General features: G+C 37.4%; 1 long non-coding RNA gene across 1 annotated transcript; it reads right to left on the bottom strand.

Annotated features, from left to right (window-relative positions):
• Positions 1 to 3304: 3304 nt before the first annotated feature.
• Positions 3305 to 15841, bottom strand: LOC116665701. Its single transcript, XR_004322346.1, has 3 exons — positions 15750 to 15841; positions 12948 to 12950; positions 3305 to 3314 (listed from the first exon to the last, which is right to left on the bottom strand). It is a non-coding gene; the product is annotated as an uncharacterized LOC116665701 (long non-coding RNA).
• Positions 15842 to 16506: the final 665 nt, after the last annotated feature.

Genomic DNA, 16506 nt, shown 5'->3' with positions numbered 1-16506 from the left:
TTTTATACTTAATTAAGAAACCAATTGCTTGATGCTGTGTTATCAGGAAGTCAATACCATAATATATATTTCCTTTTCTTTATGAAATACACAACCATTTTGTATTAATCTAATTATTAATCTATTAATCTAATTAATACAAAATTGATGAACCGAATCTTTTTACACTTTCTCACCTGAATTTGTAACACTGAGGGAAATATGTGGGAATTTTATACATACACAATTACATTATGTGTGAATCTAGAATCAATTTATTAAAAAGTTAAGAGTATTTATTTAGAAATACCGCTCTATATCTCATAAATTAAATGATGTCTTTCAAATTTGCTTGTTGGAAAAAAATTTTTAAGTTTATTTTCTGTTAGGTCTTGTTCTATAACATTCAGTTTGGAGGATTCCATATTTTATATGGGGTTGGGGGGTACCACATTTCTGAAGATAGATTTGAAAACAAAAGAATATATTGTCTCTCATATAAAATTTTATACATATGACTTAAGTCACCAAACATTAAGCATCGTACTTTTATTTCATATGAAATATGAGAATGCTAGAATTTTTTAAAGGATTGATTGCCTAGTTGATAGTTTATGAGTATCAAGGCTGCAGATAAGCAGAATCCAAGCCTATCTTTCAAAATTCCTTATCATCCAATCCTTTTTATCTGGTGGTAGGGATGAAAGGGAGAGATAAATGTTTCTAGATAGAAGGGTGAAATGGAAAATTAGAAAAAGAGAGGTATTTTTGAGTAAGAAGGTGTGGCCATTTCTTAAAACAGACCATTGATAGGTCGACAACATTTACGTAAAATGTATATTTGAGTCAAGTAATCTTTTATACTTTAATCTTCACTATTACCAATAATATGGTATGTAGCAGGCTAAAATGTATTGATAGGGGTTATATTGTCATTAAATAGATATGATGACTAGAAATGATGACAGTATTGTCACAGTTTACAGCTATTGCCCTGCTAGATTTATACATAATTGTCTAAGTATTATTTATCTCAGTAAAATGCTTAAAGGAAATTGTTTACTTTAAATATATATTATATTCATCTTTTAATACTTACATCCTAACATCTGAACAAAGATAAACATTTTTCCTGTTAAAGATGGGAGACAGGGCACATGCATTTGTCCCTGGTTAAGTTTTTGCTTAAAAAAAAAAAAGTAAGCTGTGTGAATAAGAATAAACTCATAATAGAAAAGAAGAATTGTGGAGGTTAGGATAGAGGAAATGTCATCGTGAATGAGAAATTTCACTATATTTCTGCAAAACAGAAAAAGGATGAGACATCACAGAGAGAGGAAACAAACCAGACATATAGAATCATGAGGTGTACGGTGAACTTTATCCCCATAAAATAAACAGAAGACATATCTCTAAAACTCTAGAGCACAGGTTTGGAGGAAAACTATCTCTATTCAGGTTTTACTGTGTCATTTGGGAGAGCTTGAGTCAGGGAGACCAGTGCCAGAGCTGTTCAGTTTTCCAGTGCTCACACCCAACCTGCCCTGCCCCACGTAGAGCAACTGGTCAGAATTTCCACTCCAGGAAGGTCCTTGTAAGAGAATGGTTCTACTTACACAAACTGCACACCATTTACAAATTTTTTTAAGGAGGTGGCTCTTAACAATTGTTTTCTACGGTTATCGGATTTTTAAAAATATTTCCCACTGTAGGGTCAGTTTTCATAATACATATCTTCCCAGAAAATCAGTCATTTCATCCATGTTTAAAAATATATTTTCATGGAGATTGATTAAGTAGTAAACTTCGATTATTTTAATTTTCTCTGTATCTGTGATTCTTTCCTCATCTTTCTTATTCTTTTATATTTGTACTTTTCCTCCTCTTCTTTTGATTAGGCTAAAGTTATAACTTTTTATAATAAACAGTTATTTAATTTAGTTACTACTTCAAATCTCTTTCACTTTTATACTTAATTTCTGTCTGTATTTTTATAATTTACTTGATTTTTCTTACGTTGAACTTGGCAAGTTCAGTTTCTTGAATTTCTTCTAAGTTAGTTTATTTTGACTCTTTTCTCTTGATTTATACACATATTCAAAACTATAAAATTTCCTCTGAGCACAGTTTTAGACAGCATCCCATAGTAATGAATGGTATTTTCTAGGTATTCTGAAGTTAGAGGTTTGATTAAAGTTTGATATTCCAAGAACTTGAAAGAGATGAAAAAAAGATTCACTTATTTTTCATCCACTTGATATTTCATAGTTAAAAGAGGTAAGTCAAAACCTTCCAACCACATTTGGTTTTCACTATTGATTTTTCTTTACAAATTTGGGTGTTAAACCATACAATGATTTGTGGAAAATAAGAGGTGGCAGGTAATAATATTTTCTTTTTATTAAAATAATTACTGTTGATCTTAATAGTTGTATCCAACATTTATAGCATTATATCAGTTCCATGTGCAAGGTACTCTTCTGAGCTCAATGTATACATTAGTTTATTCAATCATTCTCATTTTGCACATGAGAAGTGCAAAAACTGAGTCTTAGAGAGGTTAAATAAATTATGCTGAGTCATACACCTAGTAAATTAGAAAACGTAGACTCTATCCTGGGTCCCTAACTCCAAAGCTAAAGCTCATACCTCACAACAATTACATGTGGGGGGAAGAGTATAGAAAGTAGAGGCAGGTAACTTACATTCTCGCCTAATCTCTGCAGCAGTAAGATCTGGCAGAGGCCAATCAAGCTCTGTGGCACTGAGTTGGGGCTGCACTAAATGTGTTTAAAAGTCGACTGCATTAGCATCAATGTTACGTGATTTTTTATTTACTATTCTAGGAGTGGAGATGAATTTATGCACCCCAAATAACGCTATTGGTCAGTGGCATCATCTCTGATATGGATAGCTGTGACTAAGGGTGTGTTCCAGAGTCACAGAACAAAGAAAAGCTACCTGGCCTCATTACACTGATCTCATTAAAACTATACTGTAACCAATTGATTTAAGTAATAGTGAACTAAGATCTCATGCAGACCTAGAACCAATATCAGACTCTCAGAAATCCTAGCGGTCAGCTGGCATCAGAACAATATAAATCCATGTGACAATTGCACTGGACGTGAGATTCAGGTTTAATCAATACCAATTATGTTGGGTTTGACTGGCCCACTGTTGGACCAGTTTTGGTCATGTGTTTAGTACAACTCGGAATACAAAACCCACTTCTGTTTACTCAATCAAAAACAAAAGAAAATATAGCACTCCCATATCCCTCCAAAGGAAAGCAAAGATGAAATATATACATATTGAAAGGAAAATATACTGCACTGAAGAAAAAGATAAATAACTAGAGCTAAGAGAGGACAGTAACTAGTCCTCAGTATCTAGTTGGCTAGAAACAGAGGGCAGTCTCTTCAGAATGATGATAGAAGAATCAGCTCCAAAGATAGCATCTTTTTGTCACTTGAGGTTCAGGATTAGGGCATGTGGAATCCCATCACTCAAGGTTGGTTAATGAGTACCACTTGCTCAGGGAAGCGGTCGTCTTATTTTATAGTCTCACCAAAGAACCTTCAGTTATGGAGGGATGGATCCACAAAAGCTGAGATCATGTTACAGAAGAGGAATGAATGTTAAGCAGGAAATAATGACAGAAAACCACCATACTCAGTGCATTTTTTACTTTGTTGTGCTGCAGAGAGCAAGTCCACTGAACTTAATATAGCATCATGCAACAGTGTTAGCAAATTCAACTTGGCTATGTATGTCTGAAAGCTCAAAACAACGGCTTAAGTAAGATCAAAGTTTATTTCCCTCTCACATAAAAGAGACAGTTGTCCAGGGCTGTTTCCCAGTTAGCTTGCCTCCCTCTTCAAAGTCACCTTCAAGACAGCTTCATCCATCAAATCTGATTTTCAGGCAGTAGGAAGGGAAAGGGAGGGGGCAAAAGAACATACCTCCCATTTGAGTCAGCTTCTGATAAAATATCCTCTCCAGAATTTCCCCCCAATTTTTTAAATTACATCCCATCACCCAGAATTTTGTCACCTAACAATAAACGTAGGTGGCTGGAAATGTAGTCCATTACATGAGTGCCTTGTATCTCCAGGTATAATTGGGGTTCTGAACTAAGGAAGGAGAGAATGAATACTGTCTCTACTATACTTAGAAATTACTTCTCTAATTTGCACAGTGCAGGATTAATTCAGGGCAGCTATAACAATCAGAGTTTTAAACAACTCAACTTTTAGCGATCAATGATGTCATATGTCTAAGATTTTGAAGTTCTCTTTTTCCTTCTTGCCAATCATTTGTATTTTTTTCTTAATTGGCTGCTATTTTCAATCAAGTACAATTGCCCTAAAGTCACATTCCACTGATTAGAGTTGTCTTCTAATGATTAATGAGCCAGTCTGAAATTCACACTGTGCTTACTTAGAACATGATAGCATCATTCAGTAATGAACTTTCAAGAGATTATTTACTTCCCGTTGCCATATTTCTAATCAAGTGTTCATATGCATAATGAATACTTCAAGAGAAATCTGTTTTTTGCATTGTTTACAAAAAGAGTCATCTTTATAATGAACCATGAGTGTGTGTTGAGATGGATTATCCAGTCAAATCTGAACAGGAATTAAAATATCTCAAGGATCCATAAAACAGTAAAACACAATGGTCTTTAAAATTCTGAATAAAATCATGCGAACTCAAATATGGTAGAGACCTTGAGATTCATTTGACCAGCCTCTAATCCAATTATATGAATATAACCACCAGCAGGTGATTCTCTAGCATTTTGTGAACACCCTCTGGAAACTGGAAACTAATCACCTCTTGTCAGTCCCCTCCAGAAGTCAGTCATTGTTAGAACATCCTTTTATTGAGCAAAGCCACAGAATTTACCTTCCCCATCATCATCTTTAACTTTTCTCTCCTGCCATGCTAGAGGTTTATGTGGTAAGTATTTACCTTAGGCAGAGGCCATCAGTATTGACAGCCGTATTAGAACACAAATTTAATTTCACAACAGGATAGCAAAAGTGGTGAAAAGATCCCCAAAGACTACCAAAGTCAGGGAAATGGACAGAGAATGATGGATTGGGGAGGGGCAGGAAGACAAGATTGGTAGGCAACATTTGAGCAGAGACCAGAGGGATCAGGGAACTATGCAGATTTCTCTCTGCCCAGAGTCCAAGGCAGAGAAAACAGAAGGGGAAAGGGCCGCTGAGGTAGGGTCTGAGTATGGTGGGTGTGCTCAGGAAATGGCAAGTCCAGTGTCACCAGAACAGAGTGAATGAGGGGAAACTGGTGGGTGGTTTAGACTGAGAGATAGTGAGTGGGACTGCGAGGGTGATATAAAATCTTTGAAAGGTTTTAAGCAAAGGAGTGACACGATCTTAGTTTTAAAAGAATCACTGATATGTGGAGAACAGATTGCAAGGCAAGGGGGAAGCGGAGGGACCACTTAGGGGGCTGCTGCAATAGTCAAGTAGAGATATTATTAGGTTACACCAAGATAATAATAGTGTGTAAGTGGTCTGATTCTAGTTACGTGCTGTTGGAAGAGCCTACATGATGTACTAATGGATTCTATGCGCAAAAAGGAACAAAATATAATGAATCAGATGATTTTATCTTGAGCACCTGGAAGAATGACTGTACCACTTACAGAAGTGACAAATCTTGGGGGAAGAGCACACTTATGCGGGGGAAAATCAAATGCTTGAGTTTTATTTTAATGTGCCATTTAGACATTTAAAGGAGGATACTGAGTAGGCAGGTAGATATGTGAGTTGGAATTTAGCAGAACAGCATTAGTCCAAAGTCTTACATGTTGTTTGGCACTTAAGGTAACATCTATATTGTAAAGGGTTGGGTTTAGTGATGACAAATGTTTTATCCAGGTCTAAATTTTAATACTTTTGATACGGTCATGATGCCAGTGGTATTCTAGAAGATTTTTTTTTTAGTTTAAAAATTGTGGCAGATAGTGTAGTATACCCACTGCCTTCAGGAGGAAGGCCCTCATATCCCCAGCTACTGGGAGTACTGGGTGTTTAGATTGCACAGTTGCATCACACTTGGGGCACTGCCCTTCCTTTGAAGGACATCCCTGGCCCATCTCTTCCCCTGACTGTAGCTTAAATCCGATGACTGGTCAGTTAAGCAGGATAATAAGCCCTGGACCCTTTGCTTCCATTTGAGAACACTGCACAATGTACCACAGTTCAGCTTCTTCTGCTCAGTTCTCTCCCATTACTCTTTAGAAGTATTCCTGGCAGCACTCCTGAACCTCTGATACCCAAATCTCCATCTCAGAATCTGTTTTTCAGAGAATACAACTTAAGCCACGAATGTCTCACAAAAGTGAATTTTCATAAAGCGTTTTAAATTTTTAAAAAAAGTTACAATTGAATTTGGTATTATTTGCATTATTTATTAAAACTATCCAAAAATACTAGTGGAAGAAGAGCAGTCAATTAAACTATATCCTATTTAGAAGTGTTTCAGCTAATATAGATTCATCTACGCAGAATCAGTCTAATGGCAAATATGAACTTCTTTTGCCTTGTATTCTTTTTAAAAGTTCAATTTTAGATTAAACTATAGACCATCACACTTAAAGGATATTCTGACATCTTTTATGTTTAACAAAAACAGAAAACAATTTTGAACTAAATAAAACTTCAATTGCAAAAATACTTCGGAACAACATGGTGTGTTCATTATTTTTATAATTCAAAAACCTCACAAAAGACACCAGGATCAAATTCTCAAAGCTTTTGTGCAGATTCTCATCTGTCAATCAAATGCTCCCTTTCTGAACATGTTACTTTTCGTCATTTCAAAGAGTTGACATTTCTGTGATTAAGATTACCCCCTCATTTAAAAAAATCTCCCCTTCTAACTTTCTGTGTTTTTCAGTATTTTCTTCTAAAAAACACTAATAAATGGTCTTTTGATTGATTCATTTTGTTTACTTGACTGCTTACAAACCCTAGCAAGTTTAAGAATCATAGAGAATATTTATTCTTTTAAAATTTTAAGCAGCAAAGCCAGTTTAACATTTAAACTTGAGTGAATTTTCTTGGCTTTTATTATACATTTACTAATACTGATTTAAAAATTTTTTTGAAAAACAACAAGAAAAAGCAAGACCAAAAAAAAAAAAAAAAAAAGAGAGATACACTAAAAAACACAGTACTTAATTGTTTTTTTGTGAGTAATTCCTCTGAATTCAGAAACATCTGTTCAACAGTTGCTTGGAAACTGGTGACCCTTATCTATTCTGTTCCTTTAAAATTTCAACCTTCAAATTCTTTCTTTTTGTTGATAAAATAAGCCTATGTCTTAAAGAGAAGGTGGGCAATGCTATTTAGATGAGTTTGTGGTGAAATAGCAAAATTTCAAGTTATAGTTCATAAGAAAATGAAAGATTGTTATCCTAATCTTAACATTAATGACTGAGATGATTTTTAATATTTTGGAGATAAATTTCAAGTTTAAACTCTCTGGCTAAAATTCCACTATAGAATTTTTTTTTGCCCTTGTAACCAATCTGAGTAAGGAGATTATGATATGGATTAAAAACAATGCAATGGATGTACTATGTCATATTATCCCTTAACTGTTTTTCCAAGTGATCACGTATTGCATAAGATAGATTTTTTTTGGTTTGTTTTCTTGGCTCAAATTATAAAACAGGAAAACTGTATCAGTTTCTTTAATCTGTACAGTGGCCTAGAATGGCTCTATATGCCCCCTCAGAAACCAGTTAGCCAGTAGGAGCTGCATTAGATTTTTGTTGTGTGGTTCCAAAAGGGAGAACAGAGAGCCATATGTGAACACGGCAGATGGGCTTATTTCAGCATAGTGGTGGGAGGAACCTTCAAACAATTACAACTGCGCAAAATTCAAATGAGCAGTAGGTTGCCATCCCTTGCTCTGCTTAGGTATCTTTCATTGGAGGAAATCTAGTGGAGGGGACTACAGCATTGGACAGAAAAGGAGATCCTCATTCTAATTCTGGGATTTTCTGATTTAAATGGATGACTTATTTGAATATAACCCCTGCCTCTAAATCAGGAATATTTTAAATATATATTGGAAAATTTGCATTTTAAAGCAGCAAAGCCAATTTATCCAATTCTGTTTCTCTCAGGACTACAGAATTTGCTCAGAGCTGGAATCTATTGGCAAGTTTTAATTGTTTTTGAACTTGCTGTCACTAGGGCCGCCATGAGGGGATTAACCTTGCAGTCACTCTGAGGAGGAGGCCCCTGCCAGGCTGCCAAATGGTAGTGACCATGGCAATGCGAGTCAAAATAGTCCCAGTGAGGCCGTCCGCAGCAGGTGGAATAACGGCCCCCACAGGTCCCCGTGTCCTAGCCTGTGGAACCCGTGCATATGTCACCTGACATGGCAAACAGACTTTTGCAGACGCGATGTTAACAGCCCTGAGACGGGGAGGCTATCCAGGTGGGCCTGATCCAAGCACACAGGTCCTTAAAAGCTGAAGCCATTTTGAAAGGCAGGAGAGATGCAATAGTACCATCTTTGAAGATGGGGGAAGGGGGTCATGAAACAAGGACTATGGGCACCGCTAGAAGCTGGAAAACGTAAGGAAATGAGTTCCCCTTTGGAGAAAGCAAAGAAAGCAGCCCTGCCAACAACCTGATTGTAGCTCAGTGAGACCCGGGTCAGACTTTGACTTCCAGAACTTCTGCTTATAATCTTGTGCGGTTTGAAAGCACTACACTTGTGGCAATTTGTTATGGAAGCAACAGGAATCCAACACAGTACCTGTGAGGGCGCACGACTCTACCTCCGCCAAGAGGCTGTGAGAAAGGCAGCCGGCGCGCGCAGACCTCGCGTGGCGCGGCGCTCTCCCGCGGGAAACGTGCAGCTGGACCAGTTCACCCACCTCCCGTTGTGCAGGTCTGCGTGTCTGCAAACAACCGACAGTCACATGTAAGGAGAATATTCGTAATAGCTTTTGAAATATTCACTCTGAGATATAGCAAGACCTGAAAAATTGTTTTGAATCATTAACTTAAAAATAAGATCTTTGGCATTGTCTTGGTTTAGTATCTACAGTACTGTTATTACCTTTTCATTATTGTAAAACTTACAGTCCATCCAGACTCAGAACAAATGTTAGTAATCTGTTGCTGAGAAACCAGATGTGACCGTCAGTGGCGTGTGGATTGGCTCTGTTTCAGCCAAAAGGGCCTTAGGCACATTTACAAAGTAAAATGAATACACCTGCGTTGCTTTCTCACTTTCTCGTCTGTATCCCTCGCTGCCTCTGAGCTATCTCAGAGCTCAGCACAGGGTCTGCCACCGCGTAAGGTCGACATCACTTTAAAGTTATTCAATTCTTCACTTCCTTCCTTCCTTCCCCTGAGCTCAGAACAGTTAGTACCTCACAGTGCTTATCTTTAGCAGGTAGGAGACCACAGGATTAAGGTAATTCCCTCTGAGGGTAAAAGCCTTAACCTGTGCAGGGTGAGGTCTGATGAACTACGTACAACCCTAATCAATGGACTAAGTGGGGAACTATTTTTGAAGTAGAGTACCTTGAAAGGGACGTGTTTACTGAGCGGCCTCAGCTCCGCTCCGCTCTGCAGCCCTCCAGCCCTCAGGGAGTCTGCCGAGGCTCACAACGTGGCACCTGGGTTTGAGTTCAAAGACCCCGAGGCAGACAAAGCTGACTGACTGAGTTCAGGTGCTGCTGCTGAGTAGCTGTGCCTGAGCTTCCATTTCCTCCTCCGTGAAGCAAAGATAGTAACAATGACTAACTCTTAGGTCTGCTGTGAGGTCTGAGTGAAATCACAGGTATCAGCTGCTTAACACAGTGCCGGGTATGGAGCAAGGACTCAATATACATTGTCTGTCAGATATCATCTAGGGCAGGCCCTGGATACAGCATTTTGTGGAAACACAGGAAAGCAAAAAAGGTTTTGACCCCGTGGAGCTTAGACCCCATGGAGCTCTGCCCCACCCTCCCAGCATCCCCTGTCTGTGAGCAGACACCAGAAAAGCAACAGGTCACTTTAAAATGTAGTTAACGTTTACATACCTGGAATTTCCAAACAAATTTTTATCAACAACAATAAAGCCCATTACCTAAATCCTCGTGTATATAGGGGTATTTACTTATTTCCTTAGAATTCTCACAGTTCAACGAGGGAGAAATACAAAGGAGAAAATGTATAATTCATGGATTTTTTCCCCTTTAATTATAACACACTGAATAAATAAGTGGGGGTATTTTAGAAAGATTATCTTTTAAAAACATTTCATGGTAGTTCAAAAAAGGAATATAAATCTTGGAATAAGTCTCCACATCTTCCCCAGGAACTCTTTGTTGAGTTTACTTTGTCAGCGCTATGAAACAGAGAGTGAAGTCAAGGACATCAAGAAAGATTTGGTGAAGACAAGTAACGTGATATCACTTATAAGTGGAATCTAAAAAAATGACACAAACAAACTTATAAAATGGAAGTAAACTTTCTGACATAGAAAACAAACTAATGGTTACCAAAGGGGAAAAGAGGGGAATGAATTAGGAGTTTGGGATTAACAGATACACACTACTATATATAAAATAGATAAATAACAAGGTCCTATTGTAGAGCACAGGGAACTATATTTAATGTCTTGTAGTAACCTATAATGGAAAAGAATCGGAAAAAAAAAGTATATATATAACTGAATCACTTTGCTATTCACCCGAAACTACAACATTGTAAATCAACTATACTTCAATTAAAAAATAAAATAAGAAAAAAATTTAAGTAAAACAATAAATTTAAAAAAGCCAAAAAAGAGGAATAATTTCGTGAAATTTGTTAGGTGCCAGTAACTATTAATGGCTCTATTCTGAGAAATTAAAAAGAAAACCCAAACAAAACCAAAACAAAAATCCTCAATTTTAATTTTAGAATTGAAAAAAAAAAGGTAGACTGCAGCCTGAACTGTAAAATAAGTTAAAAAAAGTTAAAATAATTTCAAAATGGCCCCCTTGAGTATTTCAGAAAATAAGACTCGAGATGTTTTTCAAAAGTTAAATTTTGGGAAATGGCTTAGTATGATAAAAGCAGGTTTTCTCCTTAAGATATGCCATTCAGAATTGATTACCTTCCTTCACAGGATGCAACAATAGATATGATTGACAAGCATGCCAAAGGCTTCACTCTTCTAGCTGATTATCAACTGTTCCTTCCGGGGGCCGATTTCAATGAGTTGTTATAGTTTGAGGTGCTGTCACAGACTCACTGGAAGGAACTAGAAATGTTATAGCTCCTTGTGTCTGCAGGTCCATCAGGATTCCAGGTCTGAATATTATGTCTAACTTAATAGTATAATTTTTAGAAGTTTTTGGAACTATCTGAGAAATGGAGTAGTTACTTCAATTAAATCTTCATAAGAGCGCTGTAGAACATCAGAACAGTGCTGTCTCTATTCAGTCTCATTTAACTTCTTGTGATTCTGAATAGATATTCACTATTGCGGATAGTGAACTGAGTATTTGGCTGGCATGTACAATTCAAATGTAATACATTATTTATATGCTAATACTTCTTTGAGCAGAAATTGAGTAAATACCCCTTGTGGCATGAGGGGATAAATCTAACTCTTATATACCTATATTCTGCTGAAGAGAAATTGTGAACATTCATAAATTTAAAGTTAATCAATCCTTCCTAGGACAAACCAGTCAATAAAAATCACAAACTAGCATGTTTAATCTGCACAGAAATGTGTTATCTTTCTAAGACTAACATATATAAATTACTTAACATGGTGTCTGGCACATGGCAGACACTCAATGAAGCTTAACTATTATTGTCATTTAGAAGTAGTATTTAATCTTGAGTTATAAAGATTTTATTAAATTTTCTCTTACGTACAATGGAGTACAGAGGTGGGCTCTTCAGGGCTGGCATATTGACTCCTTCATGTTATCAATATATTGGAATACTTCTATTTTTTACTTTGCTATTCTTAGTAGAAGCTTACATCTTCAGCACCTCATGCTCACAGTATGGCTGCCATGATCCCACCTATCACATACAAGGAGAGGAAGGAAAAAGTTGGTTGTGCAAAATGGTGAAGGCCAGTTGAACCCATGCTATTTGAAAGAAACTCTTCCAGAGTTCCCATCAATAACTTCTGCTCAAATATTGTTGTCCTGATTGCAATCACATGCCTTCCCCTTTCAGGTGAGATGGGAAATGTATTTTAACTGGATGCATTGTCAAACCTAAAAAAAATAAAAAATTCTGCTATTAAGAAAGAAGGGAAATTTGGATTTGGATAGGCAACTATATGACTATAATTATTGGGAGGTCCACAGATAAATCAGTCCTTTCTCAGCGGTTTACTTCTCTCAATGACATTATAGTTCCCTTTTAGTAATGCATTGGAGCCAGCTTGTAAGAGCCAAATAAATTTTCAAGAATTTTGCCAGCTGGTCATTAAACAGCCATTATTAAAAATTAAATAATATAAATAGAGTTAAATAAATTATACTAGAAGCCATAAAGCTAATAAATGCTTAAAAGAGATAAATTTCTAATTATTTTACCGTCATTTACTGCCATCCATGCCCTTGAGGTTATGTACATCTATTGTATCTGTATGGTGATGAGTGTTGTTCTGAGACCCATTTTCCAGTGTGGTGAGGGTATAATTCCCCATGCCACTAACAATCCTTTGACACCAGCAGGGTGTCCTAAAATTCAACTCAATTCTATTTATCTGGAGATAGTATCAGGTTCCACAAGTTAAGGGCTCAGTCCTATAAGACAGCTTCCTCTCCAGCCCCCCACTTCAGACGCCAGCCTCAAGCCCAGGTTATTACCTGTGCTTCTGACCAATTGGCTATAAAGCAGAGGTTCCCACAACCCCCTCCTTAGGTTTGATTAATTTGCTAGAGAGGCTCACAAAACTTACTATATTACCAGTTTATTATAAAATGATGTAATTTAGGAACAGCAGATGTAAGAGATGCAGGTGGCTAGGCAACGGGAGTGGTCCTGGAACTTCCCTGCCCTCTCCAGGCACACCATGCTTCTTGAATCTCCACATGTTCACCAACCCAGAAGTTTTCTGAACCCATTCCTTTTGGGTTTTTGTGGCAGTATCATTATATATAGTCCTAATTAATTAAATCATCGGCCATGGGTGATTGAGTCAGCCTCTAGGCCCTCTCCCCTCTCCAGAGGTAGAAGTGGGTGGGGAGTGAGGGGGCAGAAGTGAAAGTTCTAACCCTCTAATCACAGGGTTGGTTCTTCTGTCAACCAGCCCCCATCTCTAGGCAGGTCTAGAAGTCACCTTATTAACATAACGAGAGACACCTTTATTTCTCTCTTCCTGAAATCTCAAGGGTTTTAGAAGCTCTGTGCCAGAAACAGAAGACAAAGACCAAATGTGTATTTCTTTTATACGTCACAGTATCACAGGTGAAAATAATATATCATGGAAGCTATATAATGATGAGCTGCTCTGCCTCTCTTCCCAATTCTGTATTTTGTGATGTCCCATTTAACACTGGTCATGGAGAGAATATTTACACCATGGAAGTTGACAAATACTAAAATGTGGGCCTTTTTTCCTGGAAAGTAGGTTGTAAACATTTACCAGCACACTTCTGTCTTATATTAAAATCTTTTTAATAGTTTGCTATATTAACACTGGCCTGTATTGAGATCGGGGTAGGGACAAATTCAGTATGTTTCACTAAAATTAAAATCACATGCAGAAAGTTAACCAGTGAACACATTAGAAGAGGGAGGGAATTGTTCTTCCTCAGTTCACGCCTTGCAACAATTCTCATGGGACCACCAGTGACACCAGCCAGATATTTCAGCTCTGAGCTAGAGAAATAAACTTTTTGTGACTAATCTTTTGGAGAGATAGGCGAGGAAAGAGACAGTTCCATGTTGTCCCCAAAGACTCAGAAGTTTGTTATGTCCCTTTGAGCTTGTCACACTCATCAAAAAAGAAAAAGGTACTTAAAAAAAAATTCTGCCTCACCGGTTGTCACTCTTTGGAGGTAAGAAGATGAGACATTTTGGGGAGAATAAAGACACAACATTAAGCAGAAAATCAAGGCAATGTTGTGGGAATCAGTTTAAAAAGTGATTTATAATTCCTTTTCTGTATCTAGTATTTCAGTGAGCTTATTAAATTAAAGCTAATTATATTTTTTCACCTTAAGTGGTTTTTCTTTTGTTGTCTGCAATTGTGTGTAAACCTCCTGCCACACTCTCTGGAGTCTGAGACAGTGCTGAGAGATCAGTAGGGGAAGGGAGTTTGACAGCATCCTCTTTTGGCAAAGCTGTAGGGGAGCCCACCTTCTTCATTGCTGAAAGGAGTATGAATTAGTATGACCTTTACAAAGGACAATTGGATAAATTTATCAAATTTGCACATGCATAGAGCCTTTGACCCAGCAATTCTATTTCTGTAATATATTCTACAGATATGCTTGCATATATGCTAAATGCTATAGGTTCAAATTTATTCATTGTAACATTTTTGCATAATAGCAAAGATTTTAGTTGGTTAGACTCAACTCAAAAATCTTTCAACAGGGAATGGCTAAATAAATTATGGCTTATTTTTATAGTGGAGAGCTATGTATCTGTTAAAAAAAATCCGAGAAACTATATAGCAGAAAAAAATGTTTCAGAACAGTATGTATAGTATACTTTCTGTGTAAAATAAGGAAAAATAAAAATCTATATTTGTATCTTACTGAATATGCATAACCCTGGAAAGATCTATAGAATCTGAGAATAGAGATTTCTATATGGAGGGAAGGAGGTTCTGGCTAGATGAGGAACCAGGTTGGAAGGAAAGAAACATTTTTTTAAACTTTTAATCTTTTATAGTTATTCAATTTTTTTGAGCCATAAGAACGTAACTAATTAAGCATTTTTAAAATCTTAAATCCATACACATGGCTTGCAATGCTTAAACAGAAAGAAACTTGCCCTCCGTCAGCGGAGATATTATTTGACCTGATTTGATAACAATTCTAGCTGTGAGATGAAAGGACCACATGTGGAGAAGTGAGGACTTAAGGGATTCAACAGAGGAGAGTGAGGCACTGAGCAACTAGCAAGAGCAGGGTACCAGAACCAGTGCTAGGTCGGGTCGAAGGGGTAAAGGGGGCGGAGCCATCATGAAGCTAACGCAGGGACAACTGTAGAAAGCAGCTCATGCCAGAAACAGGGGGGCAATAGCAAAAATAAGTCACATCCCCACCTTTCTATCCTCCCACTCATAATCTCCTGCTAGTGCCAAATAGAAACCAGGGAACAAGGGAGCCTGGGGCGCACTCTTCTTAGTGCTCATCTTCCTGGGGACAAAGGATGGCAGAGAAGGGTAGAGAATAAATCCAGGCAACAAAGGTAAATTGACCAGTACAGGATATTAGGATGACAATTTGCTTCGTGGATGTGTGTGTAAATCCATCCGTGTGTGTTATATAAATGAGCTAAGATGGCCCCTGTATATTGCCTCTTAACGTTGTTTGCCTCTTCACAGCAGGCAAGGATCGTTAGCTCAAATCTTGCCAGCACCCAACTCCAGTTCTTACACATCCAATTGCTTTAAATATGGCACAAGGAAGCATATTTACAGCTATTTAGAGACTGGCTGTCTTGTACACCCTTGTAAGACTGCATTTATCTATCTGCTAGTTATAGATAAGACAAACCCTGGGGCTATAGAAGAACAAAAACACTAGTTGCCCCTTGGAACTCTCTGACCCACTTTGGGGCTAAGTGACATCATCGAGACACGGAAGTCTCTGATCCCATTATTCCTAGGGTTACCTAGCCCTCTTCCCTTCTGAGTGATAGCCCCACCCTGTTGTCTCTGGAAGGACCTCCCCGTCGTGCACCCTGTCAAAGGACCACTTAACACTGCCACCCCCGGTTATGATCGGTCCCGAAACCCTCTGACTCATCACAGAGTGTGCACACCTGGACAACTACTTAATGCAGTAAATATAAGTGAGTAGCTGGTATTCAGATAATCTTCCATACATTTTTCTATTTAGTTCTTAAAATAACTCTGTAGATGAAGTTCTACTGTCCCCACTCAAAAGTTAAATGTTTTGTCCAAGGTCTGAAGGCCATGGTGAAGCCAGGATACCAACTTAGGCAAACTTCTGACTTTAAATCTTAATTTTTACTCTGTACTGTACATATGATTCTTTTTTAATCCCCTGAACGCCCTCATTTTTCTTATTCCTCCATTTTTGCCTAGTGCACAATATTTATTATTTATCATTTTTTCCTCTTTCAAGGAAGACAATAAGATGATATGCTCAGAGGTCCGCCTAATGCCCAGAGTTCAGCAGATTCACAAAAAAAGCAGCTCTCTGAATCTTGTTTCTAGCCATGCGATATAACTATATTTTTTCAACTTTTCACCTCTTTTAAAATTATTTATTATTTTTATTGAAGTTTAATTAAAATTTTTTCTACTCTAAAA

This window comes from Camelus ferus, chromosome 1 (assembly GCF_009834535.1).
Source record: "Camelus ferus isolate YT-003-E chromosome 1, BCGSAC_Cfer_1.0, whole genome shotgun sequence".
NCBI classification, from domain to species: Eukaryota; Metazoa; Chordata; class Mammalia; order Artiodactyla; family Camelidae; genus Camelus; species Camelus ferus.
Note: the sequence above shows the minus strand (reverse complement) of the source record. Positions and strands in the feature narration are given on the sequence as shown.